Here is a 15699-nt window from a genome sequence, read left to right on the forward strand (position 1 = left end):
AATAATTTCGGAGCGTCGCGTATTAGTTACGCTGCACTCTGCTGCCAGCTGGGGATTTACGGCTCTCCCGCGGAGTGCGTCTTGGGAAATGAGCGTGGTACGGTGCAAAGTAGTGAACTATGTCCACAGAGATACTATTTACTTCTAAGGAGAGAGGACCACGACAGGTGAAAATACGTCTTACATCGAAATGAAATGAGATATGCCTACATGTGAGAGAGTGTTTCTCTATACATTACTTCTCTCCACTGAGACATCGGCCTGAACATAGGGAAAGCAGTTGGTCCTTTCGTATTCTCTGCCAAATACTTTATACACTTTAACCGTTTTCCATAATTTTGTATAGGAGTTGTGTTGTTTAACTGATAAGGAACCTTACACATAGACGTCTTCGATTTTCTTCACGTACGACTTCAAGGTCATTGCCAGGACATCAGTTTCCTAAAGCAGTACGACAGAATTTTAAAACAACATGGAAAAAGTAACTTTTGTGGATTGAAAGATTACCAAGCACTGATTAATATGAAACAACCATAACTTATTAACGTAGTTGTTGGTAGTTGAGTACTGCATATAATCGAAAAGTTACTGGCTGGATTCCCTGTAGCAGCAAGTTTTGCTTTTAATTTTAGTGAAATTCCATATTTGTAACAAATATAAGTGTTTATTAAGTGTGGTTGGGAACATCTAGTTAGATGGAAGTATAGCGTTATCTCACCTATGTGAACGCAGAAAGTCGTTCCAGATGATAGGAATAGTTTAGTAATATGGGCTGTACATAACAAAGGGGACGTCCTGGAATATACAAACTATAGGGGAACTACATTACTTAACACCGCGCATAAATTATGTTCCTCCCAGCTTTTAACCCTGTAGTACCTGTGGCAGAGAAAGAAACTGGAAAGTATCAGGCTGGCTTCAGACCTGGCAAACTAACTACTGGCAAAATATCCATCCTGAGCCAGGTATTGCAGAAAACAAGGGAATGCAATATAGAAACGTATTACGTATTTGTTGATTTTAAGGTTACATATGACACCATAAAAGGAAATAAGCTTATTGAAGCTATTAATATAAACTAAGCATTCCACAACATATAATACGCCTCATAGGTTTGACGGTAGGAAAAGTGGTATGTAAAGTATGGATCCAAGGAAATTTAATACCAAGTTTTGAAACTAACTGCTGATTATCATGTACGCTATTTAACACAGCACTAGGGAAGGTAATAAGGACAGCTCAAATCAATATAACAGACGCAATACACAGTAGAATGGTGTAGGTTCTGGGTTATGTTGGTGATGTGGACATTTTTGCATGAAAACAACTGGCTGCAAAGGAAATATATAGAGCATTTGTGGCAGCAGCAATAGAAACTGGACTGGAAGTGAACATCAGTTACGCCAAAATCAGTTAAGCCAAAACATGCGAATAATACGACAAGTACAACTTGCAACATCGGAAAGTGACCAGGCGCAAACAGAATACGTTAGTGGATTTGTCTATCTGGGTGACACAGAATCGTATTAGTATGGAAATAAACCGGCGCATCAAGCTAATTAATAGATGCTATTATGGGCTGGCGCTGCAACTTAAGTCCAGAAAAACAAGTCAACTACAGAAAGCTTTAATATGTCCACTATTAATATATGGCTCAGAAATCTAGATACTAATACAACAGTGTGAATATTTAATAGGATGTTTCGATCGAAAAGTGTTACACATAATCTTTAGGGTGACCAATGGAGGTAGAGCATGGCATAGACGATATAATTTTGAGCTTTAAAGATTATATAAATATCTTGAAATCATAAAGTTCTTTAAAATAAAACGCCTGAAATGAGTCGGTCGTGTTATTCGCCTGGAACAAAAGTAGCGCTGCTCCAAAACCCAGAGGGACGAAGAAGCAGGGGAATACCAAGACTTCGATACTTGGATGACATACAATAAGATTTAAAATTATTGGTGTCAGAGGATGGAGACTGAAGACTCTGGACAGGGACGAATGGAAAGATGTTCTAGAGCAGGCCAAGTCACAAGAACGGCCGTAAAGCCAGGAAGAAGAACATCAAATATAAATATCAATTAAAAAAAAAGGACTAGTCGCATGAAAGTGCCAGTAATGGCAGTAGTTTAAAATTTGCTGCACAAATGCAAAGTGTCAAATGACTGAATAGTACAGAATCCACGCATGATGACGTGCGATTCTTGATTCTTTTGCACTTCGACCCCCACCCTTTTGATAAGTATATGGTTCTTACCACCCCCCCCCCCCACCCCCACAACGATTATCGCCTGAGAGTAAGGTATATGTGCACCAAGTTTCGTTGAAATCGAGCCAGTGTTTAAGGAAGAGGTTTAGGACACACGCGTACACACACACACACACACACACACACACACACACATTTTTAAAATATGTATGGATTTGGATACCTTTGGTTACAATCGCCTTAATCATTTTCTTCCTGTCGCTCTCTCTCTCTCTCTCTCTCTCTCTCTCTCTCTCTCTCTCTATCTTTCTTTGGAGTACCCAATTACTGCCGTTGGTCGCTTTAACCACGTTTCTTTTTGTCGCCTTAACCGCTTTTGATATTATTTTATTTGCAATTAAAATTTACAATAGTGAGTTTCCAGCATTACAAAAAAGAATATTTCAGTTAGGAAAGCTGATAACAAAACAAATTTATATACATGAACATAATAATCGTACTTTTTAGTTATACAGTGTTATAAATATAACAAAAAACTCCTTTGTTTGACACAGGAAACAGAAAAAAAACAACAACTCAGAGATGCTACTGGTGTGCAAAAATGAATTGGTGACCGCTCGTCTTGAAGATTAGGAACATGCCTTGGTGAAAGCAGCTCTAAGCGTTTGACGATCATGAGAATTGAGCTGCACCTGTCAATCGCCTTCACCGGGCAGGCTCCAACTGCGGGGCGGGAAATGCTTCCTCAATAATTAGAGTCTATGAGACTGAGCCGACGTTATACGTAACGAAAATCGGAAGAGGCGGTAAAATTCGGATATTAGTCCTTCCTCGCGAGAACGCAGTTCAAATCACCATCGATATCACTCCTGAGAAAGCGGCGTGATTGTTTCAGAATAAAACTGAGCAGTCACTCCATAATTCTGTGGTGGATATCGGACAGTCTTTCACTTGTCTGATTCCGTATACTGTTAGTGCTAGTTCTTGTGCTCGCTCCGAGTATGTGGCGGACTTTTGGTACCAACCCGGAATTCACGTAGTCGGATATGGGAAACCCCCTAAGATCCACATCCAGGCTGCGTGGCGCACCTACCCTCGTCGTTAATCGGCCAGGTCAACTAGATAAGGGGGCGGCACACCTCTCCGCCCCGGAAGCGGTGCTTGAACACGTACAGCTATCCAATCGCGTAAATTATAGGAGTTTAATGTTTTTATAATCAACACGTAGTTAAAAAATGGTTCAAATGGCTCTGAGCACTATGGGACTCAACTGCTGAGGTTATTAGTCCCCTAGAACTTAGAACTAGGTAAACCTAACTAACCTAAGGACATCACAAACATCCATGCCCGAGGCAGGATTCGAACCTGCGACCGTAGCGGTCTTACGGTTCCAGACTGCAGCGCCTTTAACCGCACGCAAACACGTAGTGAACATACTTGAACGTGCTATGGCTGCTCCGTATCAACGGACTAGAATTTGTGAATTGCATCAATGTGAATGAGAAGGATATAGGAGTGTTTTCTGGTTTAAAGATCATTAAACCAAATAAGTGGACATCGTATGTTATTGCATAAGAGCTTTGCCCTCATTTATCATTAATTTTATGTGCTAGTTGATTATAGACCCATCACGAATAAGTAGGTACACAATTTGTCTCCCATGTCACTCTTGGTCAGTTGTAAGTCGTCTCCCGCAAAGGCGAAATCGCCAAACGTTACGAACATGGAAATTTGCAATTTAATTAGAATTTTCAAGGAAGATCTTACATCCTACTGGAGAATGCCAACTTTTTCCATTGGTATAAGTAACTGCATTGTCTACACCAAAGTTATCAGAACGTTACAGAGTTATATCGGATTCAATCACTTCTAGTAGCTGTGTGGAAAGAAATCTCTATACCACCGTCTTACCCTATGTTTCAGTTCCTACTACGTTGAAAAATCAACTTCGTTAACGAAACGGTTGCCGACTCGGGAATTCACATCGCTGCTACTCATGTCAAACTCGACATCAGAATATGTCTGCGAGGACTATGGAAAAGACTGACGCAGCATCTCTGGATGACTACGAGAAATGTCAGAGTTCTAACAAAACCATGATAAAGTGAACGCTTTTCGGTAGTCCGCACTTACCCAGATATTGGATTATGAGAATTTAAGATTCCTTCTGGTCAGGAACCTTCCAACTAGAAGTACAAGGTTCGTGTACGGGATTTATAAATCTGATAGAAAGACTTCAAACGTATTCTCCTGAATTTATTGTGTATCACAATAAGGAAAAATCTGAAGTTCAACCACAAGAAAATTAAAAATAACTTACAAAAATTCGAGATAGGATAAAAAGATCGTATGAAGTAAGGCCCCAAGTCCATAATAGTGACGCCGATCGTTGGATCGCGAGTAGTGTAAATTTCGAGAGTAACATCGGCAGATAGGCGTCGATATTGCGCCGGACCCTTACTGTCTACACTAATGATGCGGAGAAGGGCAAGCTCGACTGGGCTGGAGTCTCGAGTTTCTGCTGCAGGCAGAGTAGCGAACCGCTTTTATAATTGCTGGCGATAGTTCGGGGAAACTTCACAGAACCGGTATCTGTTTACAGTGCCCAACAAGCACTGCGCAGGGTGTTTTATAGCAGTTCAATTACACAGTGAGTAAATGATCGCTATACATTCAAACAGTAACATCCGTAATATAAAATGGAAACTGGATAGCGGCGAACGAGACGGAAGTATTCTTGTTCCTCAGTCACTGATCACACTACAAATGGTAACTAAATTTCAGTTTCACAAGGCCTTAAACTCTACTGGAAACTCTCCTCACTCCTGTTTTTTTTTTTAAGCTCAAGCATTGATTTTTGATTTTTATTCCTTATCTGCGACTGTTCGAGATAACTACCCTCAGGATCCGTGTTCCATATCAGTCCTATCAAGTACAGACATTGAGCTGTTTCCAAGTACTTTACAATTAAGTCATAGTTAGTAATTTGTATTACAGTTCGAAATTCATTGCACTACACACCTGGAAACTTGTTTGCTTCTCGATATTTGTGTGACTTCACTGACTCTACCTGTGAACTGTTAATTATGTAGTAAAATAATATTTCAGTTTTATATTTTGTAGCTTCGGGATAGTTACTGTACCAGCTGATAACTGGTAAAGATATAACTGGGTAATAACAAAATAAATGTTTAGAATTAAAATCCTTTTTTTAGAGAAACTTTGCTATTATTCACTTCAGGCCATACTTTGTCAACGCATATCCCAACACTAATTTATTGTCATAATTATTCAGGGTTTAGGGGTAGGAGCTACGGTAAGACCTCCTACGTTAGTAGTATATCTACGGTCATTCAGTAGCACATTGCACTTAAATGCGGTACTGTACCTTCCTTGCCTTACAATTTCCAAGTGAAAGTGTTGGCACAGGTTGCCTACGTGCAGGGGTAATGACGTCACGATCCAAGAAGGCAATAAGCCCTATTTTCCTTTATCAGTATCGTCAACATCATGTGACAAGGCATGCTTCTTTCACCTCTCTTTTCCTTGCCCCTCTCCAGCCAAATTCATAGAGGATTATTAAAATGAGGGAGCGAGACAGAATGTAGCTGTGAAATTATGTACTTCATTTGAATTTGTACCAAATTCAGATGTATGCATTGTTTCTGAAAAAAAAGTAACCTTTTATAGGAATACTTTAATAAGCATAAAGTCCAAGATATTTGCATCAAAGTAGAGCTATGGTCAAAGACAGTCAATTGTGCACACATACCTCTGCTTTTCATCAATCTCATATTAAAAAGAGGCAATCAGTCTACGAGGCAGTCATTCATTCGAAAAAATGGAGACAAGGTCAAAGATATTAGTATAACATAGGTAGCTTTATGGTCAAACCTTTCCCTGTGAACTGTGTAAATAACACACACACACACACACACACACACACACACACACATACACACACACACACACATACAGAAATACAAAGTGGCGTCATTTGCTGTGAGACACAGACCTAATGAGGGTAAGTACGAAAGGTAGAGATATCTCCTCTTGTCTCAGGAATTGGTAACACATTGCCTTGACGGCATGCCAACAGAGATGATGTATGTCAACTTCCAAATTTGTGTTCCATGGATCACAAATGATATATTACAAGTGTAATGAGAAGGAAAAACAAAGAACTCTATAGATATAAAACTTATTATAAGAACTATTTTTACTATGTTTCCACATTCAAATTTTTACCATATCATGTTTTTACTTTAAATGTGTTTTACATTTTCATACAGTGTTCTGATACTTAATGTTATCACACTTCATCATTGTCTTTTACTTGCACTATAGCTACAACAGGGGATATTCAGACGTTAAATTGTACACAGTGTTCACATTTTTCGCCATCTGAGCGATTACAGTGGATCACAAACAAACTAAATTTCTATCGAAAATTGTACATCAGACGAACTCACTATAATGATAACATGCGTTTAATCAGAGAGATGTTTGATAATTGCTAAGTTAGAAACCAAAATTAATATTTTTCACACCCATTTTTTTAAGTTATTTACATTTTTTCAAGTATCTTTTATACAATCTGTCAACATTTTTCACGTAATAACCATTCCCAATCACGGTATTTGCTTATCCAACAGATTATCACTTTATCTAAAATTAGAAACAGTATACTGATTTGATTGAATTACGTACTGCAAAGTCGTTTGTAATTCTGAACACATTGCCTGTAATCATCAATGGCTAACCTTTTCCTAGGCAACTGTTTTATATCCTTTGATTTGCCCATTACGTATCCAGTCTCTGTCTCAAGAACACACATTTTTGCTCATAGACTGTCAAATTACGTAATTGGCTCTCCATTTAGTTCGTCTTTATTAATGTAACCACTTTCTTGTTCACTAACAGAATATCGTGTGTGCTATTTGCAGGGAAACGTGAAGTATAGATTTGGCTAACGGTTCTGTGCAGCAATTGTATATGATATCCCAGAATGTTGTTTAATATGTGTTCATTACGAAAGTCGATAAGAAGAGTTCGTTAAATACCCAGAATGGCCATTTACTGCAATTAATTTTTCAGAGACTACACTAAGATTCTTCAGGTCAGTGGTGACTCAATTTTCTTTAAATGGTACACTTCGAATATTTGGTTTACTAATTAGTGCAGCAGCCTCATTTCTAACTGTCCTCGATATTTCTAGTCTCACTTCCTCCATCTTAGATGTATTTTACCAAAAACATTATTGTTCACTGAAAAAGTTCTTTTATTATTGTTTGCACTCCTGTGCTTGAGCCGCGCGGAGTGGCCGAGAGGTCAGAGGCACCTTATACCGAATTGCGCGACCCCTCCTCCGGAGGTTCGAGTCCTTCCTCGGGCATAGGTGTATCGGTTGTCCTTATCGAAAGTTAGTTGAAGTAGTGTCCTCAGCAGTTTGGTCCCTTAGGAATTCACACACATTTGAACATCCTGTGCTTTTGTTCATTATTCTCAGTGCGTGCCCTCATCCATGGAGGTTGCCTAAACGATAAACTTCGATGAATCTTTTCAAAACCAGTTTATGTTTGAAATATTGTTTCAGATTTCTGTAATGATCACCGTAGTTTCTCTTATTATAAAGGTCAAATATGATTCCTTTCGTTTCCTGCTATCAGATGATCTCTATATGTTGTCTTGACATAAGGAAAATTATTAATGAAAGCCGTAAATACTCTTGCGATATTCGAGATCCACTTCTTAATTGTATCCTGATTTGGAATCATACTTTTTCTACCACGAGACTTTCAGTACTCTCCGGAGAAAGCCATTCAACATTGTGAAGTGGAGTTCCACCAAATTCATCCAGCTTTTGCGGGCTATTCACATTGTGATTTGTGATGTTAAGTAAGCCGTGGCGGCTTCATTTCATCTTTTCTTCACACTTCGATTGCTGGCGCCCCGCTATGTGGCAAGAATTACCCTTAGCTTACTGTGTGTTATCGCTGGTGCGGAGTCTTCAAACTACGCCGGAGTGTGTCGAGGAGGGGAGTATCTGGGTACGTGGTGATAGGACAACACGGACAGTGGTCGGCCCGTTGGCTCTGTTTGTGCGAAGTCCGGGTGGTTGCGAGTGTTCCGTTAGTGGCTGGATCCAAGTTTATATCACGCCCTTCAGTATGCCTCGGCTGAACCGTCATCTTTCATGTCCATGCTGTTCGTTTTTGTATGTTGCCGTGTTGCACTGAGCTGAACTTACGAAGTAACAACTTCTTGGTGCAGCAGTGGCTGGTATCCCCTACCCTAAGACATGCCCGCCTTTGTGGCTCTCGCTTTGTGGATCTCAAAAAGAAATTTGCGTCCGTTGTAATTATTGCTATCCGCAACCGGTCAGTTTGACTTTGATTCATTTAATGGCCAGTGCTTGTTCCGCACGTGTAACGGTGACTGCTTGCCATGAAAAGTGCTACTTGGAGTTTTGCCTTACTGTTACTTGTCTACGCCACAAGCTGTCTGATACCTTGAATCTCGTAGCTCTCGAATCAGGGTTATTTTCCTGCGGGTCAAAACTATTGTTTTATGAAATTGTGCTGTTAAATTGTTGATAAACGCCGCGGTGAGTCTGGTTTATTAAGCAGTTATTTTTTATGGCCTTTAGACATTTTCGTGTATTTATAGTTCAATTATTTTAAGAAAATTTTTCAAACTAACAGAGGCTGTTCAAATAGTGTTTTACATCGTTCTGAAATCTGTCATGGAAGAAAGTCTTACTTGTAAATGCTAGCAATTAAGTACCACCTTCCAGAAGTAAGACCTTTTCCTCATAAAAATTTCAGCTTTGTGCAAGTAAGCCTCTGGCTATGTAGCTTAGGTGACTTATTCACTGTTTTTCTGTTTTCAAGTAACTTTCTGAGTTTAATAATTTCACCCTATGCAGTTCTTTTGAAGGAGACGTCTTTTACGCCAATATTTTACCGTTTTATCTTAGTGTATTATTATGATGGCGGATTTGAAGGTTTTATGCCATTAAGTTATTAAGAGGCGGGCAAATACATTTCCTTAACTTGTATGTTTTAGCTCATGTTTTAGCCTAATAACGTTTGGCAACAGCTGTGGGTTCTACGAGTTACGGGTCCGCTCTTTGGGGCAGCGCTTGACAGTAGGGACCTGTTTCTGTTACGCACCAGCGTGGTGTATTTTGGGAGTGTTTGTGGGTGTCCGACCTTATCTCAGTGGAGATATTCACGCTAGCAGCGTGTTTCTTAAGCTTATTTAGCCTGCGCTCTTATCTACAAGCTCTTATGTTAACACATTCCGCGAAATATTTTACGTCACTTCTGAAATGCGTAATATTAGCTGATTTATCACTAACCTTTAGATTTTGTGAATCGGAGTATTTCAGGTTGTATTGTCGCGCTAACATAGAAAATTTGGGCTTGCTTTCTCTAGTGGTTTATGTTTGAGGTGTTTTTGTAGTTATTTTGCCATCATTTCGGTATTTTATTCATTGCATGGATTTAAAAAACATCTTACTGGATCGTAAATGCTGGCACTTAACTCTAATGATTGGTCTGTTCTGGAGACCGAATGTTTCGACTTTTGATTTAGTAATCGTAGCTGCAGACGTTCCTTTCAAAGGCTAGTTTGATTGCAAGTGGAATTAATTTAAGTTTCTCTTTTTTAAAGCCCTTTCAAGGGCTGTGACTTGTCATTTGTTCTTAAGGTTTTGGGAGAGTAATTCTTTTAATTATTCTGAGGCCAAATTGCTTAATTAAGAAGTGTCTACTTTATTACCTTACAATTTTGTATTCATTACTCGTTTCTTGCTTGTGGCTTGCGGCCTCTGATCAGCGGCATAAATCGATTATTTGTGGAAAAAGGTTCTGTTGCTCATTATTTTTCATGGCTAATATTGAATTCTGCTTATTAGTGTAGCGTGTTCTGAAAATAACTGTGAACCGTCAAAGGGAATATGATGCGATTATGATGGTTCGGCCCTTTCATGTATCCTTTTGGTTTCCCATCGTAGGTAAGCGGACTGCAGTAAGATTCGTCAATTTCGTCATCATAACTGGAGATGAATCTGTTGTTAGCAGTATTATGTCTACAAGGACAGTACACAGTGCTGCCTCTATTTCTCTTCGATGAGTGTGATTCAAGATTGGTTACAAACTGTAATTCCGCTTAAGTCATTTTCAACAGAGTATTATCCCATGCTAATCCAGGTGAAGTAATGTAACGAACACGATCCATTTCATGTAGTTTATGACAAAACGTAAATTGGACCAGTCACCAAGTGTTTCAGAGCTGAATACAATCCACACTCTGTAAGTTCTTTGCTACTTGATTTAAATTATGTTTCACTTGTTAATAACCACTTCATGTAGTTTATGACAAAACGTAAATTGGATCAGTCACCAAGTGTTTCAGAGCTGAATACAATCCACACTCTGTAAGTTCTTTGCTACTTGATTTAAATTATGTTTCACTTGTTAATAAAGTCTTAAATATTTCATTTGATGGTAGGAGGTCTTCCAATAAAATCAGTTCATTGATCTAATACTCATACAGAAAAATTCTCCTTCTGATTAAATAGATTAATGTCTCAGTCATTGGGAAAATATGCTACATTGTCTTCAATTTATCAGATTTCAGGTATGATGCACAATTTTCGATTGAGTATATCAAGAAATTATCAAATCGAAAAGGCGGAATTTATATCGCTGCACTGCCTTTCGTGCAACACTGAAATAACTTTTATAAAATATTAAAATTTTTCCCTGTAAAACTACATTTCAAGAAATGCCTCTCATAGCTGCTCAGATAATGGTATAAAATGGAGACTATATAGTGGCGCCTACAGTTCACATTGCAACTGGGATGTGCTACGCCTTGGTACGCACTGGCGAAATGGCAGTGGTCTCTGCCTACCTCAAATGGTTCCCTGCAAATTTGACAGACCTTTGCCAAGGGAAACGCTAATTCTTCTTCAGGGTTTATTTCCATGTTTTTTTTTCAATAAAATGTTATTCACACTAACAGCGATAGCACACAGCTGTTCAGTGATCCACACCATGCATCCAGTACCTCTGTACAAGTTAAGCTCGGAATATCCCTGGTCACAGCTACAGTGTAGCCATCGTTATATGGTTTATGCATATATACCTGATCATTATTCGAACCAGAGTCTCTGCTATGACTACAACTAGCAACTGGTTCCAACCTGTATTGCATATCAGCATTTATTACAAAACAGAGCCTCATTTTGTTGTTGAGCTTGGTAAATTTTACTAAATCGTCTTACAGTAGGTAGTAGTATTCTGTTAACTGGTTTAAAACGTGCACATTCAAATAAATGAGCATCTAATATTTCCTGGAAATTAAAGTGACACAGTGTTCACAGATTTCAATTGAATGCTGGTGATCAGTAATGCGAGTCTCGAAAACTTTATGCAGAGGAAATACTATGTATCTTTACTATTAAACTGCAACATCTTATTAATGCTTTGTAATACGTAGTTGTACAACTCGAAATTCTTCCTCATCTCTCTAGTCTTATACCGTCTTCTATTCATAATCTCAAAATTGGATGCTGTAGAGATTTACGGAGACATATTCATTCTCTTTTTCGAAAGTGTGGACAAGTTTCAGGTCTGTAGGCAAAGTTTAATCTTACTGCATTTGGAATATATTTAGGCACACATTGTACATCATTATTTACGGAATACAACCATACCAAGATTGATCATATAAAACTGCCATTGTCCTTTGACTGGACGTTTTTTACTGTCTGTTTGTTCACTATCACTTTGGACAGTTTCGTGTCTCATCAGCTTAAAACCACTTATTACCGCTAACACTGACTGGCAGCTTATATTACTTTTAAGGTCCAGCCAGAATCTCTCTCTAAAAAATGTCAAGTTCCCTTAATGCTCACCAACGAAATTAATCGAGCACCAATCATCAGTAATTTTGGATGGCATTAAACTCCCATCCTTTGCATTGATATATAAATTTTTTCATCTGACTTGCGGAAGAGAAACTCACAGATAAGTGTAAAAACTGGCTTCAAGAGGTTCGTTAGTAATATTAACTTTGTTCTAAAAGGCTCGAAAACTGGCAGTCGAGATTTACGAGTATATAGGTTCTTGTAACGCAACCCTATTTTCTGTTATACCTGTACACACTCGACAGACTCAACAACAAACAATCTGAGATCACGTAATCAATGTGGTTTCGTGCCGGTTCACGCATACAGCTAATCCATACTAATAATATGAATGCGAAAGTAATTCCCGTTTTAACACTTTCACTACTAAACAGCTGTAGCGATTTTGGAAAAATTTGATATGGAGATAGTTTGGAAGCTCAGGGAGACCACTGCCTATTTTTGAAAGTGTATATTATGTTTATTGAATTTGAAGATTATAACGCCTCCCACCATGAACCATGGACCTTGCCGTTGGTGAGGAGGCTTGCGCGCCTCAGAGATACAGAGAGCCGTATCGTAGGTGCAACCACAACGGCGGGTATCTGTTGAGAGACCAGATAAACACGTCGTTCCTGAAGAGGGGCAGCAGCCTTTTCAGTAGTTACAGGGGCAACAGTCTGGATGACTGATTGATCTGTCCTTGCAACATCAACCAAAACGGCCTTGCTGTGCTGGTATTGGAGAACAGCTGAAAACAAGGTGAAACTACAGCCGTAATTTTTCTCGAGGACATGAAGCTTTACTGTATGGTTAAATGATGATGATATCGTCTTGGGTAAAATATTCCGGATGTCAAATAGTCCCCCATTCGGATGTCCGGGTTGGGACTACTCACGAGGACGTCGTTTTCAGCAGAAAAAAAAAAAACTGGCGTTCTACGAATCGGAGAGTGGAATATCAGATCCCTTAATCGAGCAGATAGCTTAGAAAATTTTGAAAGGGAAGTTAGATACAGTGGGAATTAATGAACTTCGGTGGCGGAGGAACAAGACCTCTGGTCAGGTGAATACAGGATTATAACTACAAAATCAAATAAGGATATGCAGGAGTAGATTTAATAATGAATAAAAAAACTGGAACGCGGATAAGCTACTACGAGAGCATGGTGAACGCATTATTGTAGCTAAGACAGACACTAAACCCACGTCTTCCACAGTAGTACAAGTTTACATGCCAACTAGTTCCGCAGATTGAAGAATTCTATGATGTGATAAGAAATTATTCACATAGTTAAGGAAGACGAAAATTTAATAGTCATGGGAGACTGGAATTCGATAGTAGGAAAGGAAGAGAAGGAAAAGTAGTAGGTGAATATGGAGTGGCGGTAAGGAATGAAAGAGGAAGCTGCCCGGTAGAATTTTGCACAGAGAATAACTTAATCATAGCTAACACTTGGTTTAGGAATCATGAAAGAAGGTTGTATACATGGAAGAAGCCTGGAGATACTGGAAGGTTTCAGACATTATATAATGGTAAGACGGAGATTAGGAACCAGGTTTTAAATTCTAAGACTTTCCAGGGATAGATGTGGACTCTGACCACACTTAATTGGCTATAAACTGTAGACCAAAACTGAAGAAACTGCAAAAATTTAGTAATGTGAGGAGATGGGATATGGGTAAACTGACAGAACCAGAGGTTGTAGACAGTGTCAGGGAGAGCATTAGGGAACGATTGACTGGAATGGGGGAAAGAAACACAGTAGAAGAAGAATTGGTAGCTTTGAGGGATGAAATAGTGAAGGCAGCAGAGGATCAAGTAGGTAAAAAGACGACGGCTAGTAGAAATCCTTGGGTAACAGAAGAAATATTGAATTTAATTGATGAAAGGAGAAAATATAAAATGCAGTAAATGAAGCAGGCAAAAAGGAATACAGACGTCTCAAAAATGAGATCGACAGGAAGTGCAAAATGGCTAAGTAGAGAAGGGTAGAGGACAAATGTAAGGATGTAGAGGCACATCTCACTAGGGGCAAGATAGATACTGCCTACAAGAATTAAAGATACCTTTGGAGGAAAGAGGAAAAACTTGAATGAATATCAAGAGCTCAGATAGAAACCCAGTTCTAAGCAAAGAAGGGAAAGCAGAAAAGTGGAAGGAATATGTAGAGGGTCTATGCAAGAGCGATGTACTTGAAGACAATATTATGGAAGTGGAAGAGGATGTAGATGAAGAAAAATTGGGAGATATGATCCTGCGTGAAGAGTTTGACAGAGCATCGAAAGACCTAAGTCGAAACAAGGCCCCTGGAGTAGACAACATTCCATTACACCTACTGATAGCCTTGGAAGACAAAACTCTACCATCTGGTGAGCAAGATGTATGAGACAAGTGAAATTCCCTAAGACTTTAAGAAGAATACAATAAATCCAATCCCAAAGAAAGCAGGTGTTGAGAGATGTGAAAATTACCTAACTATCAGTTTAATAAGTTACGGCAGCAAAATACTAACGCGAATTCTTTACAGACGAATGGAAAAAAACTATTAGAAGCCGACCTCGTGGAGGATTAGTTAGGATTCCGTAGAAATGTTTGAACACGTGAAGCAATACTCACCCTACGACTTATCTTAGAAGATAGGTTAAGGGAAGGCAAACCTACGTTTCTGGCATTTGTAGACTTTGTGAAAGCGTTTGATAATTTTGACTGGAATACTCTCTTTCATATTCTGAACGTGACAGGGGTAAAATATAGGGAGCGAAAGGCTATTTACAATTTGTACAGAAACCATATGGCAGTTATAAGAGTAGACGGGTATGAAAGGGAAGCAGTGGTTGGGTAGGGAGTGAGACAGGGTTGTAGCCTATCCCCGATGTTATTCAATCTGTATATTGAGCAAGCAATAAAGGAAACAAAATAAAAGTTCGGAGTAGGTATTAAAATCCATGGAGAAGAAATAAAAACTTTAAGGTTCGCCGATGACATTGTAATTCTGTCAGAGACAGCAAAGGACTTGGAAGAGCAGTCGAATGGAATGGACAGTGTCTTGAAAGGAGGGTATAAGATGAACATCCACAAGAAAAATAACTGATCACTGTCGGATTATGGGGGATATATAATTTAGAGTGGCTACGCCAAGAAAGCGTTTCTGAAGAAGAGAAATTTGTTAACATCGAGTACGGATCTAAGTGTCAGGAAGACTTTTCTGAAAGTATTTGTATGCAGTGTAGCTATGTATGGAAACGAAACATGGACGACAACTAGTGTGGACAGTAAGAGAATAGAAGTTTTCGAAAGACTGCTGAATATTTTATGAGGAGGTACTGAATACAATTGAGGAGAAGAGAAATTTGTGGCACAACTTGACTAGAGGAAGGGATCGGTTGGTAGGACACGTTCTGAAGCATCAGAGGATGACCAATTTAGTATTGGAAGGAAGCGTGGAGGGTAAAAATCATAGATGGAGACCAAGAGATCAACACACTAGGCAGATTCAGAAGGACGTAGGTTGCAGTAGTTATTCGGAGGTGAAGTGGCTTGCACGGGATAGTGTAGCATGGACAG

Source organism: Schistocerca americana, chromosome 3 (assembly GCF_021461395.2).
Source record: "Schistocerca americana isolate TAMUIC-IGC-003095 chromosome 3, iqSchAmer2.1, whole genome shotgun sequence".
Taxonomy (NCBI): Eukaryota; Metazoa; Arthropoda; class Insecta; order Orthoptera; family Acrididae; genus Schistocerca; species Schistocerca americana.